Source organism: Pleurodeles waltl, chromosome 8 (genome assembly GCF_031143425.1).
Source record: "Pleurodeles waltl isolate 20211129_DDA chromosome 8, aPleWal1.hap1.20221129, whole genome shotgun sequence".
Taxonomy (NCBI): Eukaryota; Metazoa; Chordata; class Amphibia; order Caudata; family Salamandridae; genus Pleurodeles; species Pleurodeles waltl.
In genome coordinates, this window is record NC_090447.1 from 1,401,023,234 (window position 1) to 1,401,042,451 (window position 19,218).

Genomic DNA, 19,218 nt, shown 5'->3' on the forward strand with positions numbered 1-19,218 from the left:
GGCAATTGCAGGGAGCATCTTGGCCATGTCCCCACAGGGATGGATTTTAAGACTGTAATGGATGAGCTAAAAGACAAATGTATGGCCTGGCTTCCGCACACAAACAGTTCTGTGTTGAGGTGGTTTACTACATCTATGAGTCCAGCTGATGGCTGGAAGCATTCGCATAATGAAGAGGCATATCTGTCCTTTTATTCTGGTGGTCACATCTCCCGTTTTTGAGGTGCAACTACTTGCTTATGCCCCAGTACTCTCTATTTAGGTTTATGGATTTGACATACTTAGCAAGAGGCATCTTGAATGACTCTTGTGTTGATGATTCTAGAATCAAAGAGAACAAGACCTGCTGAGGGCTGAAAAAAGGAGGTATGGGAATTACAAGATAGAGAGACAAAGCAATGCTTAGTGACACCACTTACAATTTTATTTGGTAGCAAAGGGGCAATGCCAACAAAAACAACACCCTGGGAGGCAAAGAAGACAATCCTCAGATGCCAGGCCACGGGTAAAAAAAGGAGCTTATGCAGATGGTAAGAAAACTGGAGGGAGAGTTATTGATGCTAGATAAGACATCTATACAACCCTCTGACCCATCCATGGAACACCACTTGACAGTCAAGAAAATTTAATAATTGGATAATGATGTTAGATGACTTTGCTATGGCTGCCAGAGGTGCTTATTTGATGTAGGCAAGAAAAGGGAGGAAGCTTATAGTCTGTGTAAGTAGGTGGTAGAGTACTGATGAAGCCAATGAGATGGAGGCACTGGAAGTTTGCCACTCATTTGTAGTCATTCTATGACATTCACAGGGGACTTCACTTCCTGAGGTGGCAGACTTTGTGAAAAACATAAGCCTTCCTGAAGTGGAAATAGATGAGAGGGAGTTGTTACAAGCAGATTTATGTTTCATACATAACTACTCCCACTATATACACAGCGTCTTGGAGCTGGTACTGTTAATGTCGCTGGACACCGAAAAGGCGTTTGACTCAGTGGTGTGGTGACTACAATGGGGTTTGGACCTTTATTCATCTCATGGATCCATAGGATGGATACTAACCCAGTGCTCACTATGAGGGTGAACAGTACAACATCACCACATTTCGAATTAAAGGAGCAAGAGGCAAAGGTGCAATGTGACTCCCTTGTTGTTCACCTTTTTTTGCTGAGACTGATGGTATGTTTGATCAGATGGGGATCAATTGGAACAGTCTCTGGGATGACAGTGTAACCCTGTATGGCAGTGGTGTGCTTCCTTACAAGGCAAACCCTGACCACACCTTTCCTAGGCTCCTAGACATACAAGGTGCATTGCAAGCAATCAGCGTAGAGGATAGATTGGATGAAATCACTACTGTACCCCTCAATAGTTGGCCCCAACAACTGAATACAAAATGCCTATTTTGAATTGTGAACCAGAGATTTAAATATCTGGGAATACAGGTGTCAAGGGATAAGAATAGATTCCAGGAAGAGAACTTCCCATGGTCCTGTCACATTTCAAAGATGGAGAAAACTACCCCAACTACTTGGTTTGAGCCTCTGTATAAGATGATGGTGCAGTCAAGATTTTTGTAAGTGCTGCAAAAAAATGTCACAGACTATTTTTCGAAGCGTGAGGCAAGTCTCTGCACACTACTATAGGACAGCAGTCTGACTAACTTTCAAAACACACCACACATTTTTGGGGGATGCAGGCATAGCCCTGCTACTTGTGCAAAAATATTTTTGACATCCAAGTTGCTGAATGTAGAAGAATGGCCTTTCGCATTGTAGTGGGAGCTTTCACTCATAATTGATAAACAAGCCCTGGAGACCAAGGTTTACCCAGTTGCCATATATAAGGGGGATTCATGGTCTCGTTTCCTCAACCTACAAATATGGTTGTGTAGGCCTGGAAAGTGACATATGCCAAACTTAGATGAGATAGCATCCTGAAGAACAAAACTCTTTTATGGGTTATTAAACGCCTGTGGGATGTATCATGTCTAGCTGTGATTTGTAGATGAAACCTCATAGGAATCTCCAGATATTGCATACACTCTAAACACTCAGTGGCTGGACTGATGGAATACTAGCTGCCACAGCCAGACGAGCACTGACCACAGTAACTGACACACCCTAAAAGGAGAATCCCCGATGTGCAAGACATTAAGAACAGCCTGACCAATCTGAAATGGCCACACCAAATTCAATGCTCATGACCCCATCCTTAATTGGATGCATTTATAAATGTTTTCATTCATCTTATTTTGATTATAACTGTAAAGTGTATTTATATAGCGCTACAACCCCTGATGAGGCATTGAAGTATTTTGCGGTGTGTAGCACATTACTATGGAAACCAAGGTCGGCGATAAGAAGTTAGTAGATTGGTAAAAGTTTTTATTTTATTTTTTTCCTTGTGGATTAGCTGTGATAAGTGTTTTAGGTTAGTGCTCATTAAGGCTTCATGCATTTACAATATTGTTTTGAAAGGGATGGATTAATTTAAATGAATTAGTAAAGGGAAGATGTGAGTTGTTATTGGGAGTGGTGGACATGTGTGCCTGTTAGTTTGGATGAATTGGATGAAGGAAGGAAGGGTTTGAAAAGGGTGTATGCGGAGGGTGTGGCTGGCTGCAATGTTTTGAGCTCTGCTGCCAGCCCCGATTCAATCCAGCATAATCCAGCATGTTGTGCCTTACATTAGGGTTTGAGACGGTGGTGCTGGGTCTCCGCCTGACCGGTGATGTGGTGAGCTGCTTATAACGTCCGGTGGCTGCATCGGCAGCGAGGACAAGTAGCAGCATCTGCCCGTGGCATCAGGGACAGAGTAGCGCCTGAGCAGCCGAGGAGCGAAGAAGATGGCCAGGGACCCCTGATGTGGTAAGTGGGGGCCTGTAGTAGCTGCAGCCATGGGGGCTGTGGACAGGCCCCCTAGTGTTCTGGAGCAAAGTGGAGGCTCCAGTGGCGCCAGGAGGCTCATGTCAGAGCAGGACCTAGATGAGGCGGGCCCACTCGCGAGCCATCCAACGGCGAGGGAAGCCTGTCATCGTCAGCCTGATTTGGTGCTCAGCCAGTTTGGGGGGGGGGGACACCTATATCTGAGGCGAGTGGCGAGTGTTGCTCCAGGCAGGAGCAACTGGGGCTGTGCAACCAGAGTCAGAGCGGCAGTGCAGCACTCCGGGGAGGAGCAGTGACAGTGTGGCACCAAGAGGCCCACAAAGGAGTGAAGTGACGGGGCTTGCCCATGGACTCTCCGACGGAGTGTCCTAGAGGGGCTGGCCTGCAGTGTCACTTGGCTGGTGGGGACCCACGGATTGTGGGGAGAATGGTAGGAGGGGAACCTGGCGAGAGAGCTTGTGGTCGTGCCAGACTCTGCATTGCGGGGCCACTAGCTTGGCCTCAGGAGAGGGGACTGCTTCTTCCCAGGCCCTGAAGTGAACTGGGGTGGGAAAAAGCTTCCCCACATACACCTGGTGAGGTCAGTGAGGGTCTGAGACTCCTATGGGGCCTTGGCTGGAAGCCTGGGCCTAGCTGGTGCTGAACAAAGCTGTGGCTGGTTGCAGAATGGCTAAGAACTGGTAAGCCGTAGCAATTGAAGTAGTGGTCCTGACCGCATGGTGGAGGCCTGAGGTGATTGGTGGGGCCAGTATCCGAATGAGTGTTATTGACTACAGTGGCGGGACAGCCTCGAGGTTCATGGGGGTGACAGCGGGGCATTGTTGTGTCTTGGGAGTAATGTGTATGCTGCTCCTGTTGCAGTCTTTCCTAGCCCCCCCTTGCATTTACATCCCCGGTGCCCGCCATGTGGACTGGGCTGTTGTGGCCCCCACTGGTCACCCATAGCTGGATTGCTAGGCCATGAGTGACGCTATGGGTAAGGACAAGGGGGTGATCCCTGCTCAGGGAAAAACTGATAAATTTACCCGGCCCGCTGTAGACCAGAGGGAGTGCGGCAGAGATGGCAAGCTACAATGTAGAGGGGCGGGAGCAGGTCGTGCTCTTCCCAGATTACTCTTTGAAAGTCCAGCAGCAGCATTGCACTTTTCAAGCAGCCAATGAAAAGCTTAGGGCCATGCAAATAGAATACATGCTGCAATTCACATGCGCCTTAAGGTCCTCCACAATGACGCACTCTGTTCTTTGACACTCCAGAGAGTGCTTGGGCCTGCGTTGAGGAGTGCCCAGTTCTCAGACCTGGGGGACCTGGGCTACCCATTAATCCCTGTACTGAATTGACCACTACTGTATGGCAGCAGTTGCTTCAATTCACCATGAGGAACAGACGAAGGCGCAGATGGGAGGAGGTGACGTCATTCCACCCGAAGCACTTGTGGTCAACGCCTGTGGAGGCTTCCCCCAGACTTGGAGAGGAGGAGGAAACTGCGAGTCCCTCCCGGGATTGATAAGATCTTCAGGCTGCTCATCTAGTGGGTACAGCATGCTGACTTACAGTAACTGATGAGGGGCCTGGGAAGCCTGAACCCTGATATTGTTTTCTTGTTTGGGGGTTCTGGTAGTTTTCCAGTTGGGTGACAAATGCTTGACATGGGTGACAAATGCTTCAAGGGGGGGAGTGCAAGGGTGGGGGGAGGAAAAGGTCCATGGCTTCCACCGGTTGCAGAGCCCCAAGTGGGTTGTTGTTTGGGTTTGTTTCAGTGTTGTGTGATTCACTATGTTCGAGGCAAATGGCTCCAGTCTGGTCTTTCACGCGAGCTATGCTGGTATCACAGGCTACAATAGGTACAGACACAGTCACAGGCCCCATAGGGGAATACACTATAGTCACCTGGAATGTAATGGACTCAACAATAAGATCAAGTGGGGTACGTCCTGGCATATGGTTCTCCTGTTTCAGGAAACGCATCTTGTGGGCACTAATTGTTCGTTCATGGGGCCCCATGGGTATTCCAGAGTCTACCACTCGGGTTACACAAGAGGACCAAGTAGGGGGGTGGCCACTCTTCTTAGGTGGGCTTTTCCGCTGGTGGCACAAAACTTGATCACAAACCCCTGAGGGAGATTTGTGATCCTACATGGGACCCTTGACTGTGTGGCATGGCATGGACGCTAAGGAGTGTGTATGCCCCTTCACTAAGTCTAGGAGGGATGCTTGAGCTGGTACCAGCATCTGGCAGAGGGCATGCCTGAGTTTACATTGCTGGGGAGGGACTTTAATGCAGTGATGACACTGGTGGTGGACAGAATGTTCGACCCAAGGGTCACACGTACCATGCACCTTCTATCCTTGGCAGAGACATTGGGCTTGGTGGATGCAGCGTGGCTGCAACATCACACAGAGTGGCAATACAAATACTGTACCCCCCATGGCAATTCCTTCTGTAGACTATTTCCTGCTGCCCTCCTTGGATGAAGGTTACATAACACAGTCCTGAATACTTCCGAGGGAGCTTTCAGATCATTCCCAAGTATTGCTGGCAGTTGGGGGTGGGCAACGGGGAGAGTGGGGACCGGGGATGTTGAATCTCTGGTGCTTTCAGGGTGGTGACTTTGCAGAAGAGATTAGGGGAGCTACTACAGGGTTACTTCAAATTTAACATAATATTTGCTGTATGGACTTATTGTTACATTCGAACATCCTATTGTAACTTTGACCATTTATCACCATCTGGCTGCTCTGGACACATGGTCATTTTGTACAACGCAGTCTTTTGATCGAGATTTCTACTTTCTACCTGCACTTATAATAAATATCTACACATCATCTTCCAAGAACGAACTTTCTACTTATTCTTGAACATTATCAGGATCAGGATTCATGCTATTGGTGTGCCCTGGCCACTCTTCTTTCAAATTTAACAATGGTAGGGCCTCCTCCCACAGTGACCTTTGGGAAGCGTTTAAACGGTTCTCAGGGTTTGGCCTTTTTTTACCATAGGCAGGTGCACTAGGCACAGGGACGGAGAGTTACTTGGGTTGGAGGACGAGATTACTGACCTTGAGCTGCAGGCTTGGGTCTCCCCCTCCCAGCCTGTGTAGCATAGTTTTAGCCAAGCTTGTCTGGATATTTGGCAAAAACTGTTGGACTCGGCGAAAATCATTTGGCTCTACTCTCAGGGATGGGTGTATGAGATGGGGGACAAAAGGGCACGTTTTTACACTGGCTGGCAATTGCAAATCACCTGTGTAATCCGGTGGGTGAGCTGCATAGTCCTGAGGGCACAATGCTGCGAAGTGCAGATCTCTTGGCGGTGGAATTTGCTTTACACTTTTAGTAGAGGATTAGTCTGGCAGCAGAGTTCTGAACTCTCGGTAATATTCTCATAGCTGTTAGAGGTGATCCGTGATGTAGGCCATTAGTGTAATCAAGTTTTGATAGGATAAAAGAGATAGTAGTTTGGACCTTGTGGGGGAATCCTAGGTGGCGGAAGATGCGCTGCAGGGATTTTATTGTAAGAAAGCGTGATCTGGCTACCTTATCCACTTGGGCATTCATTGGCAGCTTGGAGTCCATGCTATTTCTGAGTTTTCTCACCATCGTGAATATTTTCAGTGGTGATCCCAAATTGTCAAGCCAGGGGCTGAGAAGATAATCATTTTTTGCAGTCACCACTGGTGAACATTTCAGTTTTGGGCACACTAAATTTGAGGGGGGTCCATTTCATCCACTGATCAATGGCCTAGAGGCAACTGAAGATGTTTGAGCTCTACAATTTAGAAAGTATATGTGTGTTATCTACATAGTATAGCAGGTGAACTGAAAATCATTCTTATGTAAGATGATAGAGCCTTGAAGGACTTCTGCTTTTATGCTGCAGGTTTTGGATGAGAAAGTATTTTGTAGATAGGATGGCATCCAACAGAGAGCAGTAACACCTTTACTGTCTTTGTCTACTCCTTGGATTAATGTGTCATTATCAATTCTATGTCAGGACCGGAGGCTCCGATTATGCTTCTCTTTCTATTTTAATGCTTTTAATTTTTAGCAGCCAATTTTATTGCTTTTAATTTTTAGCAGCCAATTAAAAAACAAAACAAAACATCAAATCCTGTGACACAGTATCACATGACCACCGTAGAGCCTAGCCCGATATAAATCCCTTAGGGATACAACTCCTCCTCTTTCTTTGCTGCTTAGCAGCCAGTTAAGTGTCTCTTATACTATTTATGTGTTTGTTTTTGCTACAGGACGCGCATCGCATTCGAGTGATTTTGTGTGTTTACATTACCGCTCGCCCGCGCCATGCTCCTGTCTCAGCTTTGTGATTTTACGATCGGACACTTCCGATCTTTATCGCTTGAAGTGCTGTCCTCTTTCTATTTTTGATGTGCCTACATTTCGCACGCTTGAGTCTGACTCTGTCAGCTCATTCCCCTGAGGCTGAGAACATGAAAGAGATGCGTGTTTTGTCTCTTACAGGTTTTCACCTCTGCTCTGAGTCATACACCCGATTATCTTTCGCTTTTGGGCTGCAATACTAATTATCAGGCTTTGCCTTTCTTGAATGCCAATTTACTAGTGGAATATCCTCTATGTTAGCAGGCCTCCCTCCACATTTTACTATTGGCTTGGGGCCTTCCCTGAGCATATTGGCCTGCTTTAAAGTTATGAGCTTCCCACCCCACTTCATTTGAAGTTCCTATTGGCAGTTCCTCTGCCCATTCTAAAACTCTCACCTTTGGTGACCTGACCTTTTACGCCATGGCTTGCCATGAAGGAGAATCTGGGGAAGGTGCCTTTTATGATGACTCGTTGGGGTCGTTTGAGCAAGACCTTGTCTATGCCCTCGATGCTGGTGTTCGGCACACTGTCAATGTGGCAGTGGCCCAAGCTAATAAACTGATTAAGCATCACTTATTGGATTTCACTGAGCAGCAGGGCAGGGTCCCACAGTCTAGCAGTCCGGAGGAGCTGCTGTTTTCACAAGATCCTACTGGCTCAAGTTCTGTTGCAGACGCTCACCAAGCTGATTTTCAACAACTCGTACAATCCTTGAATAAAGAGCATGGTTACTAATCCTCACAATCGCTTCATCTAAGAGATGAGAGTAAGGAGGATTCAGATTCCTCGTCTTCCTCTAACAACCCGGATAGGGACTCTGATTCTCCTCCTCGTAAGCATAAAGCCAAATCTGGCATACTCAAGCGTCTTCTCAGCCTTTGAAAGTACTTACTTTTGAACCAGAAGATATTGTTCATCCTAGATCTTCCTCTTGGACTCCACCTTCGGAAGTGGCTGAGTATGTTCAGGCACACATTCGCCATTGTTTTGATAAAGATGTCAGGTCTCAGCTGAGATCTGAATGTCCTAGGCCTGATTTTCCCTCAAAAGTTACTGAGACTCCTGAGATAGATCCCATCCTGGTAACCTATCTTAAGAAATTCTCCAAAGACCCTAAAAAGGGCATTGATCGGTCTTGGCGAGGTCGTCAGGACAAACGCCTGGATGTCTCAGGCTCCCTCACCAAGATTTTGGAGCTGGGTTTTCAGGCTAAGGCATCGGGTACTCCTGTTAATCCCAAAGTTCTGGTTGGTTGGGCCCAGAGGGCCTGATGCTTTCTGGGAAACGCAAACTGCGCCATATCCAATGAGCAGCGGCGCTCCATTTTAATCAAGATGGATCCCAAACTGACTGATCTTGCCTTGTCTGAATCAGGTCCTTTGGCGCAGGGACTGCTTTTAGGATCTCCTCTTCTCAAAGAACTTTCCAAGTTCGCCTCCACTTATGCCAACCTTGACAAGGCGCAGGGCTCCATAAAGAAGGTTCTTCACCCACTTTTTTCCAGGGCTGGACACTACAGAGGGCGAGCCTTCGGCCGTAGTTATTATCAAGGCTCCCCGCAAGGTTCCTACCAACACCCCAGGGGGAGATATCAGGATTCCTCCTCCACCTTCTATCCCGCCAGGTCCTGTGGAGGTCTCAATCAATTCAGGAGAGGAAAATCTTAGGGATCTTACACCACCTATCAGGAGTCCAGTACTACAGGTGAGAATCATTTCGTTTTCAGAAGTAATTCTGGGGGGTCAGGACAGCTTTTTTGTTCACAATTTAGCAAAAGATCACGCAGGACCCCTGGGTTCTAGAGTCTATCCAGGGTTTCAAACTGGAATTTTACGATTCTTCTGTTCAGGGGGTATTTCCCCGGAAATGTTTTTTTCCCTACAAGATCACGAGTTCATCTCATTGGTAGTCAGGGCTCTTCTATCCAAGGGGGCCATAATGGCCTCCTCCCCTCATCCTCATGGTTTTCTCAGTCTAATTTTACTGGTAGAAAAGAAGGGTGGTAGTTTCCATCTGGTCCTAAATCTAAAGTATTATAATGGCTGGACCATTTATCGCCACTTCAAAATGGAGGGCATACACTTACTAAGGGACATCCTAAGAGAAAAAGATTGGATAGTCCTCATAGACTTAAAAGTTGCTTACTTGACCATTCCCATTTTTCCTCCTCATCAGAGATTTCTGAAGTTCCTATGGCAAGGCCGTTGTTACGAATACAAGGTTCTTCCTTTGGGCCTGTCCCCTGCACCTTGGGCCTTAATGAAGGTGATGCGCCCAGTAGCGGAACACCTTCGGGCCAAAGGGGTTTGTCTGATCATATATCTCGACGACCTTATCATCATGTCTCAGTGCCCTCTTCTTCTGATGACCCATCTTGAGTGGGCGATTTCCCTCCTTCAGGATTTGGGCTTCGTCCTCAACAGCCAGAAGTCCATCTTGGTTCCTTCCCAGAGGTTGGAGTTTCTGGGCTTTCATGTAGACTCGGACCTAGCTCAATTGATCCTTCCTCCTTCCAAAGTCTGCAACAGAAAGAAGGAATTGAGGAGATTATTATCCAAACAGATGGTATATTTGAGATGCCTAACTCGGATGGTGGGCATCCTTTCCTTGTCCATTCAGGCTATCTTTCCGTGTCCCCTTCATTACCGGGCCTTCAAAGTCTGAAGATCTCCCATCTCCAAAAGGGCCTCAGCAATTCTGCCCTAGTTCCCCTCTCATTCGAGGCCAGGACCGAAATCCGTAGTTGGCTCAATCATATGGATGCTTGAAATGGCAGAGCGATCTTTGGCTTGTCTCCGGAGATCGTAATTGAATCCGATCCCAGCCGCTGGGGCCTCGCTGTGGCTCGATAGTCACAGGGGGTTGATGGTCGATGGAGGAGCTGGACCTTCATATCAATTGCTTGGAACTCTTGGTGGGTTCCTTTGCGATTCACAGTCTCTCCCCGGAGAAGTCGAATTGTTGCATCTTTCTCCAGATGGACAACATTTTGTCAGTCTGTTATGTCAACAGGCTGAGCGGGACAAAGTCTTGCATTTAGTGGAGATTGCCAAGGATTTTTGGCACTTTTGCCTTGAACATGGGATTTTGGTAATAGCGGAGTATCTCCCGGGTCAGAGCAATACTGTGGCCGATTGGCAGTCTTGTTACATTCGAGACTTCAGCGACTGGAGACTTCACCCGAGAATATTTCATTTTCTCCAACGTCTGTGGGGTCTGTTTGCAATAGACCTCTTTGCGTTTCACCTCAGCCAGCAGTTGGATCGGTTTTTCAGTTGGCGCCCGGATCCGGAGGCTCAGGCAACCAATGCATTTCTGCAGACCTGGTCCCAGTTCCATGGATACGCTTTTCCTCCATTCATGATGATATCCAAAGTTCTGACTCAGGTTCGTCGTCAGAGAGCAGAACTGGTGCTTGTGACTCCCCTCTGGAGAGCTCACGCCTGGTTCCCTGTAGTTCTGGAGATGGCCTGCTCCCCTCCAGTTATACTTCTGCATCGTTGGAACCTTTTACTAGGCCTGCTGGGTCTTCCCCACACTGACTCTGGTGGTGTGGAGAATTTCAGGGAACGATGGTCTCTCCCAGGCCTTTCGCATGAATCTCATGATTTCATCACAAGATCCTAGGCCCCTAGCTCTCACAAGCATTGCGCATCCGCTTGGAAGCGATGGCGTTCTTGGTGCAGTGAACAATCTGTTGATCCATTCTCAGTCTATTGTTCTTCGATACTCAATTTTCTATCTCATTTGGCTGCTTTGGGTATGGCCTACAGATCTGCTAACAATTACAGATTGGCCATCTCAGCAGGTCATGTTCCTATAGAGGCGAAGCCTATTGGTGAGCTTCCGATTGTGTGTAAACTTCTTTGAGGGATTTGTTTTTCTAATCCTCCTCAACCACGTTATTCTACCCTTTGGGATGTTAACATTGTATTAAGTTTTTTAGAATCTTGGCCGGCCAACAAATACCTGTCCTGGAAGCAGCTATCTGCTAAACGTACTATGTTGCTGTGTTTGGTATCATGCAAATGAGTTTCTGACGTAAGGGCTTTAGACTTGTTAGGCAGAGTCTTTTCTCCTGAGGGAGTATCCTTTAATATTTCTCGCCATACCAAATGTAATACTAGATCTGTATTTTATCCTAGTTTCCCGGCTAATTTTCAGTTGTGTGCTATGCAATGTTTAAAGGCTTAAGATGTAAGTACAGCTGAATTTCGCTCTGATATGGGCGGTCAGTTATTAATTTCTTTGTTAAAGCCTTTCCGCATAGTATCTTCAGGACCCTGGCTAGATGGATGCGATGGCTTATGAGTGAGGCGGGCATTGATGCCACTTGGTTTGGGGCGCACTCTGCGAGAGGCACCATGGCTTCTAAGGCGTTTTCTTTAGGATCTCACCTAGAGGACATTTTGAGAGCACCTGACTGGTCATCTGAGTCTACCCTTAAAGCTTTTTACTACAAGCCTATTTTAGACATTGCAACAATTGTTCTAGATCAGCTTTAAACTACCATAATCAGAGCCTCCATCAGAATAAAAAAAATTCTAGCTGTCGCGTCAAGAATTTTACAATTCTATTAAGGACACGGAGACGAGGATTATCCCTCGGGAAAGTGTTTTGTATAATTACGCCACGCATGCTATTGATAAGTCTTAATTTCATGCTGTGTTCCTTTTCTTATGCTTCCCTTTTTGAAATGACATGTAAGGTCAATGGGTATAGTCCAGTGTTTATGGCTCGATTTGTTTGTTTACTTCTAGGTAATGAAGACCAGTGACTCCGGATTCTTCTGAGCTGATGTCTTTCTGTCATTGGAAATCTCCGCCTTGGAGCTGTTTGGTTGGTCTCGTCGTTGCTTAGACCTTCGGTGGAACGTTGTGGTCCTGTGTGGTTTGCAGTTTCTTTCTAATGTTGGGGATTGTTCTTGATACTTTTTACTGTTATTGGACTTTCACAAAGAAAGAGGAGGAGTTGTATCCCTAAGGGGTTTATATAGGGCTAGGCTCTATGGTGGCCATGTGATACTGTATCACAAGATGTGATGTTTTGTTTTGTTTTGTTTTCTAATTGGCAGCTAAAAATTAAAAGCATAGAAAGGGAAGTGTAGGAAGTTGGCTCTGTATGCACTATTTCAAAGTAAGGAATAGTATGCACAGAGTCCAAGGGTTCCCCTTAGAGGTAAGATAGTGGCAAAAAGAGATAATACTAACGCTCTATTTTGTGGTAGTGTGGTCGAGCAGTAGGCTTATCCAAGGAGTAGTGTTAAGCATTTGTTGTACATACACATAGACAATAAATGAGGTACACACACTCAGAGACAAATCCAGCCAATAGGTTTTGTTATAGAAAAATAGCTTTTCTTAGTTTATTTTAAGAACCACAGGTTCAAATTCTACATGTAATATCTTATTCGAAAGGTATTGCAGGTAAGTACTGTAGGAACTTCAAATCATCAAAATTGCATGTATACTTTTCAAGTTATTCACAAATAGCTGTTTTAAAAGTGGACACAGTGCAATTTTCACAGTTCCTAGGGGAGGTAAGTATTTGTTAGGTTAACCAGGTAAGTAAGACACTTACAGGGCTTAGTTCTTGGTCCAAGGTAGCCCACCGTTGGGGGTTCAGAGCAACCCCAAAGTCACCACACCAGCAGCTCAGGGCCGGTCAGGTGCAGAGTTCAAAGTGGTGCCCAAAACGCATAGGCTAGAATGGAGAGAAGGGGGTGCCCCGGTTCCGGTCTGCTTGCAGGTAAGTACCCGCGTCTTCGGAGGGCAGACCAGGGGGGTTTTGTAGGGCACCGGGGGGGACACAAGTCCACACAGAAATTTCACCCTCAGCAGCGCGGGGGCGGCCGGGTGCAGTGTAGAAACAAGCGTCGGGTTTGTAATGGAAGTCAATGGGAGATCTAGGGATCTCTTCAGCGCTGCAGGCAGGCAAGGGGGGGGTTCCTTGGGGAAACCTCCACTTGGGCAAGGGAGAGGGACTCCTGGGGGTCACTTCTCCAGTGAAAGTCCGGTCCTTCAGGTCCTGGGGGCTGCGGGTGCAGGGTCTCTCCCAGGCGTCGGGACTTTAGGTTCAAAGAGTCGCGGTCAGGGGAAGCCTCGGGATTCCCTCTGCAGGCGGCGCTGTGGGGGGCTCAGGGGGGACAGGTTTTTGTACTCACAGTCTTAGAGTAGTCCTGGGGTCCCTCCTGAGGTGTTGGATCGCCACCAGCCGAGTCGGGGTCGCCGGGTGCAGTGTTGCAAGTCTCACGCTTCTTGCGGGGAGCTTGCAGGGTTCTTTAAAGCTGCTGGAAACAAAGTTGCAGCTTTTCTTGGAGCAGGTCCGCTGTCCTCGGGAGTTTCTTGTCTTTTCGAAGCAGGGGCAGTCCTCAGAGGATGTCGAGGTCGCTGGTCCCTTTGGAAGGCGTCGCTGGAGCAGGATCTTTGGAAGGCAGGAGACAGGCCGGTGAGTTTCTGGAGCCAAGGCAGTTGTCGTCTTCTGGTCTTCCTCTGCAGGGGTTTTCAGCTAGGCAGTCCTTCTTCTTGTAGTTGCAGGAATCTAATTTTCTAGGGTTCAGGGTAGCCCTTAAATACTAAATTTAAGGGCGTGTTTAGGTCTGGGGGGTTAGTAGCCAATGGCTACTAGCCCTGAGGGTGGGTACACCCTCTTTGTGCCTCCTCCCAAGGGGAGGGGGTCACAATCCTAACCCTATTGGGGGAATCCTCCATCTGCAAGATGGAGGATTTCTAAAAGTTAGAGTCACTTCAGCTCAGGACACCTTAGGGGCTGTCCTGACTGGCCAGTGACTCCTCCTTGTTGCTTTCTTTGTTCCCTCCAGCCTTGCCGCCAAAAGTGGGGGCCGTGGCCGGAGGGGGCGGGCAACTCCACTAAGCTGGAGTGCCCTGCTGGGCTGTGACAAAGGGGTGAGCCTTTGAGGCTCACCGCCAGGTGTCACAGCTCCTGCCTGGGGGAGGTGTTAGCATCTCCACCCAGTGCAGGCTTTGTTACTGGCCTCAGAGTGACAAAGGCACTCTCCCCATGGGGCCAGCAACATGTCTCTGGTGTGGCAGGCTGCTGGAACTAGTCAGCCTACACAGACAGTCGGTTAAGTTTCAGGGGGCACCTCTAAGGTGCCCTCTGGGGTGTATTTTGCAATAAAATGTACACTGGCATCAGTGTGCATTTATTGTGCTGAGAAGTTTGATACCAAACTTCCCAGTTTTCAGTGTAGCCATTATGGTGCTGTGGAGTTCGTGTTTGACAGACTCCCAGACCATATACTCTTATGGCTACCCTGCACTTACAATGTCTAAGGTTTTGTTTAGACACTGTAGGGGTACCATGCTCATGCACTGGTACCCTCACCTATGGTATAGTGCACCCTGCCTTAGGGCTGTAAGGCCTGCTAGAGGGGTGTCTTACCTATACTGCATAGGCAGTGAGAGGCTGGCATGGCACCCTGAGGGGAGTGCCATGTCGACTTACTCGTTTTGTCCTCACTAGCACACACAAGCTGGCAAGCAGGGTGTCTGTGCTGAGTGAGAGGTCTCCAGGGTGGCATAAGACATGCTGCAGCCCTTAGAGACCTTCCTTGGCATCAGGGCCCTTGGTACTAGAAGTACCAGTTACAAGGGACTTATCTGGATGCCAGGGTCTGCCAATTGTGGATACAAAAGTACAGGTTAGGGAAAGAACACTGGTGCTGGGGCCTGGTTAGCAGGCCTCAGCACACTTTCAATTGTAAACATAGCATCAGCAAAGGCAAAAAGTCAGGGGGGCAACCATGCCAAGGAGGCATTTCCTTACAGGAAGCATAATCCTTGCTTCTGTGTCCTTAATAGAATTAAAAAATTCTTGACTCAACAGATAGAAAATTGTTTACTGTGTCAAAGGCAGATGTCCACGCAAGATAAGTAGGGCGGCAACCCCATTCCGGCCTACTGTGTTTTTAAGGTCTTTCCAGATAGTGATTAGGGCAGATTCAATGCCTCCTTCTGGGTGGAATCCTTTTTGGAAGTTAGAAAGCAGGAGTTATCTTCAATGAATTTTGACATCTGAGAGAAGGTTAATCTGTTTTTAAGTTTGCCCAGGAATAGTCCATTTGCAATATGTATGTAGTTGTTGGGGTCTTGAGGGTCCAGGATTGCTTTCTTTAATGGGTGTATATGTGTATTTTCTTATTCTTCTGGAAAAACCTTCTTGTTTTTAGGAGTTGATGGTCAGTGTTCTTACTGGGGTGGCGGCTGAAGTTGTGATAATTATTTGAAGGACTGGAGAGGCTGTGTTAACATATCCCTGGAGGGGTTTGTAAAAATGGGTTGGTGCTGGTGGATTTATTGTATGGTAAATAAGAATCTTTCATGTCTGCTTTGGTTGTGTTATGGTTTGGTATTTTGTTTGAAAAAGCTTAAGAGATGGGATGGGTTCCTCCTCTGCATTTAGGCTTATAGATTCTGTGGTTATTTTATCATTTTTATATGCCAGAGTTGCATTGTGTATTCTGCTTAAATATTAGTTGTTTTTGCCTTTTTGACTGTTCACGTCTACATTCCATTACGTCTGCGTAGCTGTATTTCGTATTCAAGGTTGTTGTTTTGAGCCATGTGCGCTGAAGCTTAGCAATATGTTGTTTTGTCTTTTTTAATGCTGCATTAATCCTAGAAGCTTGTTTTCTTATATGTTTTAGTGGTATTAAGATATAAAAAGCTTCATGGAGCCACCCGTAGAGTTGCTTAACTGACTTTGTTGTGTACATATCTGTGTTAAAGGTAAGCTGGGTTTCTAGGTCCTCAAAATTCAGTTTGTCCCAGGGTGGATAGGCAGTAGCAGGTACGGTGACTTTAGCTGGGGTGAGTTGAAGTGTCTTGTGTTGGAAGGCCACCAGGTGGTGCTCTGACCATATGACTGAAGTAAAACATTGGAATGCGAATAGGTGTGGATTTGGGAAAAAGACATCTAAGATGTGGCCTGCAATGTGTGTGAGTCTGGGGATGATCTGATGTAACCTTACTCTGAGGTTCCGGGGTGGGGCATATTAGTTTTGCCAAACATATATTCAGGCCACCAACGATGAATAGGTTTGAATATAATGTAAGAAGGTTTGAAATCGTGTTTAGAAAGGTGTATGGGTATATCCTATTGCATAGGTAGTGGTCCATAAATAGAGGGGAACATTACTGGAAAAGGTTGGGGTACGGATGCATCTGACAAAGAAGGCATCACATGTGGCCCACAAGGAGCATGGAAAACTTCTTCAGCTTTGTTAAGATGTATTGGTTCCTTAAATATGATGGGTGAGCGGCCTCCTCTTTTCCATATGCAATTTTGTATCACAAATTGATAGCCTGATGGGATAGCTTCATGCAATACTGCTGTCATGTTTTTCCAAAGGGAACATGTTTTGGGACTCTCCTTTTTGTCAGCCCCACTTCACGATTACCCCAACACTCTTCAGGAAGTGGATGTGGTAGATGAACTTTGTTTTTAGGATGACCATACAGTTGTGTGGTGGTGGTACCATGGTCATCCCTTGCAATGGAAACGAGTCCCAATCTCCTGCAACACTGAGAGTGCGGCTGGGACCATGGTTTTGTTCTCCCTGCCGTTCCTTTGTGCCTACTTTTGAAGTTTTCAAGAACTGGTGGTCCTGTCAGTGTTGCCCATAAATCAGGGAAAAATGTGATTGCCAGTTCTCTTTTCCAGAGGGTGTGATAGATTTATCTTCCTATATTCAGCTTCTGGATTATCAATTTACAGGTGTGCTACACGACCTGAGAGGCAGATTCCTTCGTTTAAAGCCATTTCTCCAACCGAGTGGACGCCCTGCTCTGCCCTCGATGGAAGGGAGTAAAACCGAGTGCCTTTCTTGGTTACAACAAAACCCTTCGGCTGAGACTTATCTTTTCAAGCAAACTTTATGTTTATCTTTAAGTTATTTATTTCTTAACTGTATTCCGAGGTTAGATGTAATACCGCACACATTTTCCGAGTGGACCACCTACGGGTTCAGCCCAGCCAAGGGTGGGCCACAGGTTTACTGCTGTTAACTGGACTGTGGGGCCTTGTGCAAAAGGCTTATGTCTCCCAGTGTGGCCGCGATGCAGGGAAATGCAGTGGCCTTGAATTCTGACTGATATTTTTCGAGAAGTGACAAGCGTTGACTGGTTTCTGTTCCCCAGTACTCTGATATCTCTAGATATGAAATATGTTCCTGCAGTGCTTAATTTGTCAATAAAGAGGTGCCGGTGCTCAAAGCCCTTCTCTTAAACACGAGGCTGCTGTAATTAAATCTGCCAGCACTGAATACTGAGGCATCGTAATCCTGAAGCCATCTCGGGCCTCTTCAGTCCATTTACGGCCACCCCTGCCCCTTCAGCTCATCCTGCAACTTTCTACTTTCTCCCTTTATGACGCTTTTTAGTTTTCCCTTCTTACGTCTTTTGCTCGCAGCAAATGCTTGAGGCAGAAGAATAAGCCCCGGCCCTCACGAATAAGTGCCGGTGCTCAGCACCGGAAACAAAAAGCACAAATTAAGCACTGTGTTCCTGCATCGTACTACGAGTGCAGACACAACGAGCCTCCTCTTGCAAATTGCCACACTCTCGCTTTCTCCTCCGAAGCAGATGCAATGGCCGATAGTACATTTTGCATCTATCCATCTATATTTCGATCTAACTCGTACCGCTCATATTCCGCCCCGTACTACTGTACTCAAAATGTATTAATTTCTATTAAACTGAAAATCGTCCAGCTTTTTGTCTGAGCGTGGACGATAGTGCTTGAAAAAGCCTTCTCTTTAGTTTGTGCTTCTTTCTTTGCACTTTGGACAGATTGGATTGGAGCAAAATTCGTTTCCAGTCCTAATCTTTCTTGTCCCAGTCCTGGTTTTCCGTCCTTCCTCTTCCTGTTGCATTCCCACAGGCCATTACATTATAGGTTAACGGTTAAGTATAGCGTCGATGGGGGTGGCATTGGCAAACGGAAGTAAGGATGATGTCAGTTCACTTTTCTGTGTGTGGAGCGGGAGTTACAACAGGAAACATAATTTATATGAAATGCCCTTCTTATATTTTATCACTTCACTTGACAAGGTGTAACACTGTCTGAGGCAGGTGGCAGGGCTCAGTTTGTAAGAACTGGGGCAAGGGTGCTTAATTTGTAAATAAAAAGGTACCAGTGCCCAAAACCCTTCTCTGAAACACATGGCTGCTGCATTTAAAAGTGCGAGCACTGAATACTGAAGCAGCGTAATCCTAAAGACATCTCGGGCCTCTGTTAACCATTTACAGCCACTCCTGCCCCTTCAGCTCACTCTTGCAGCTTTCTCCCCCTGGGACGCGTATTCGTTTTTCTCTTCCTCGCTTTTCCCATACGAGTCGTTTGCTTGCTTTAACTGCCTGATGCAGAAAACTGAGTGCCAGCCCTTAAAAATAAGTGCCGGTGCTCCGCGCCCGGAAAACACCTTCTCAAATTAAGCACTGGGTGGCAGACAAGTGTCCGAGAGAAAGGGAAACTTCAACTGCATACCGAAGCAAAGGTACGTGCGAAGGTCTTGAAGAGCAAATCTAAAATGTATGCCTCCTGCGCATCCCTCAGGTGCCAAGCCACCTTCCATCTTTTCCGTAGTCCTGCTTCCTAGAGAAGATGGCTGCTTGACTCCAAAGTGTGACGTCTGAACGTTTTTCTCCCTGTGATTTTTTTTTTGTTACACGTGCACCCTTTAAATTATAGTGGACCTTAGAGAATTTAATGGTAGAAAGAGCTCTCTTTCGTCCCGCGTGAAAAAACTATTTCAAATAGTCCAGCATTGCGCTTCTGTTTCCGTGGTGTAACAGTGAGTAACGCTTACAACAGAATGAATGAGTCAAGGGTAGGGTGACAAGATCTTGAGGAGCAAAAACCGGGACAGGTCAGTCATAAAAGAAGGACCAAAGACTTTAGACTCACTTTTATATCTGGCCTGTCCCGTTTTTTTCTGCGTAGCTTTGTGAATTTGTACCTATACATG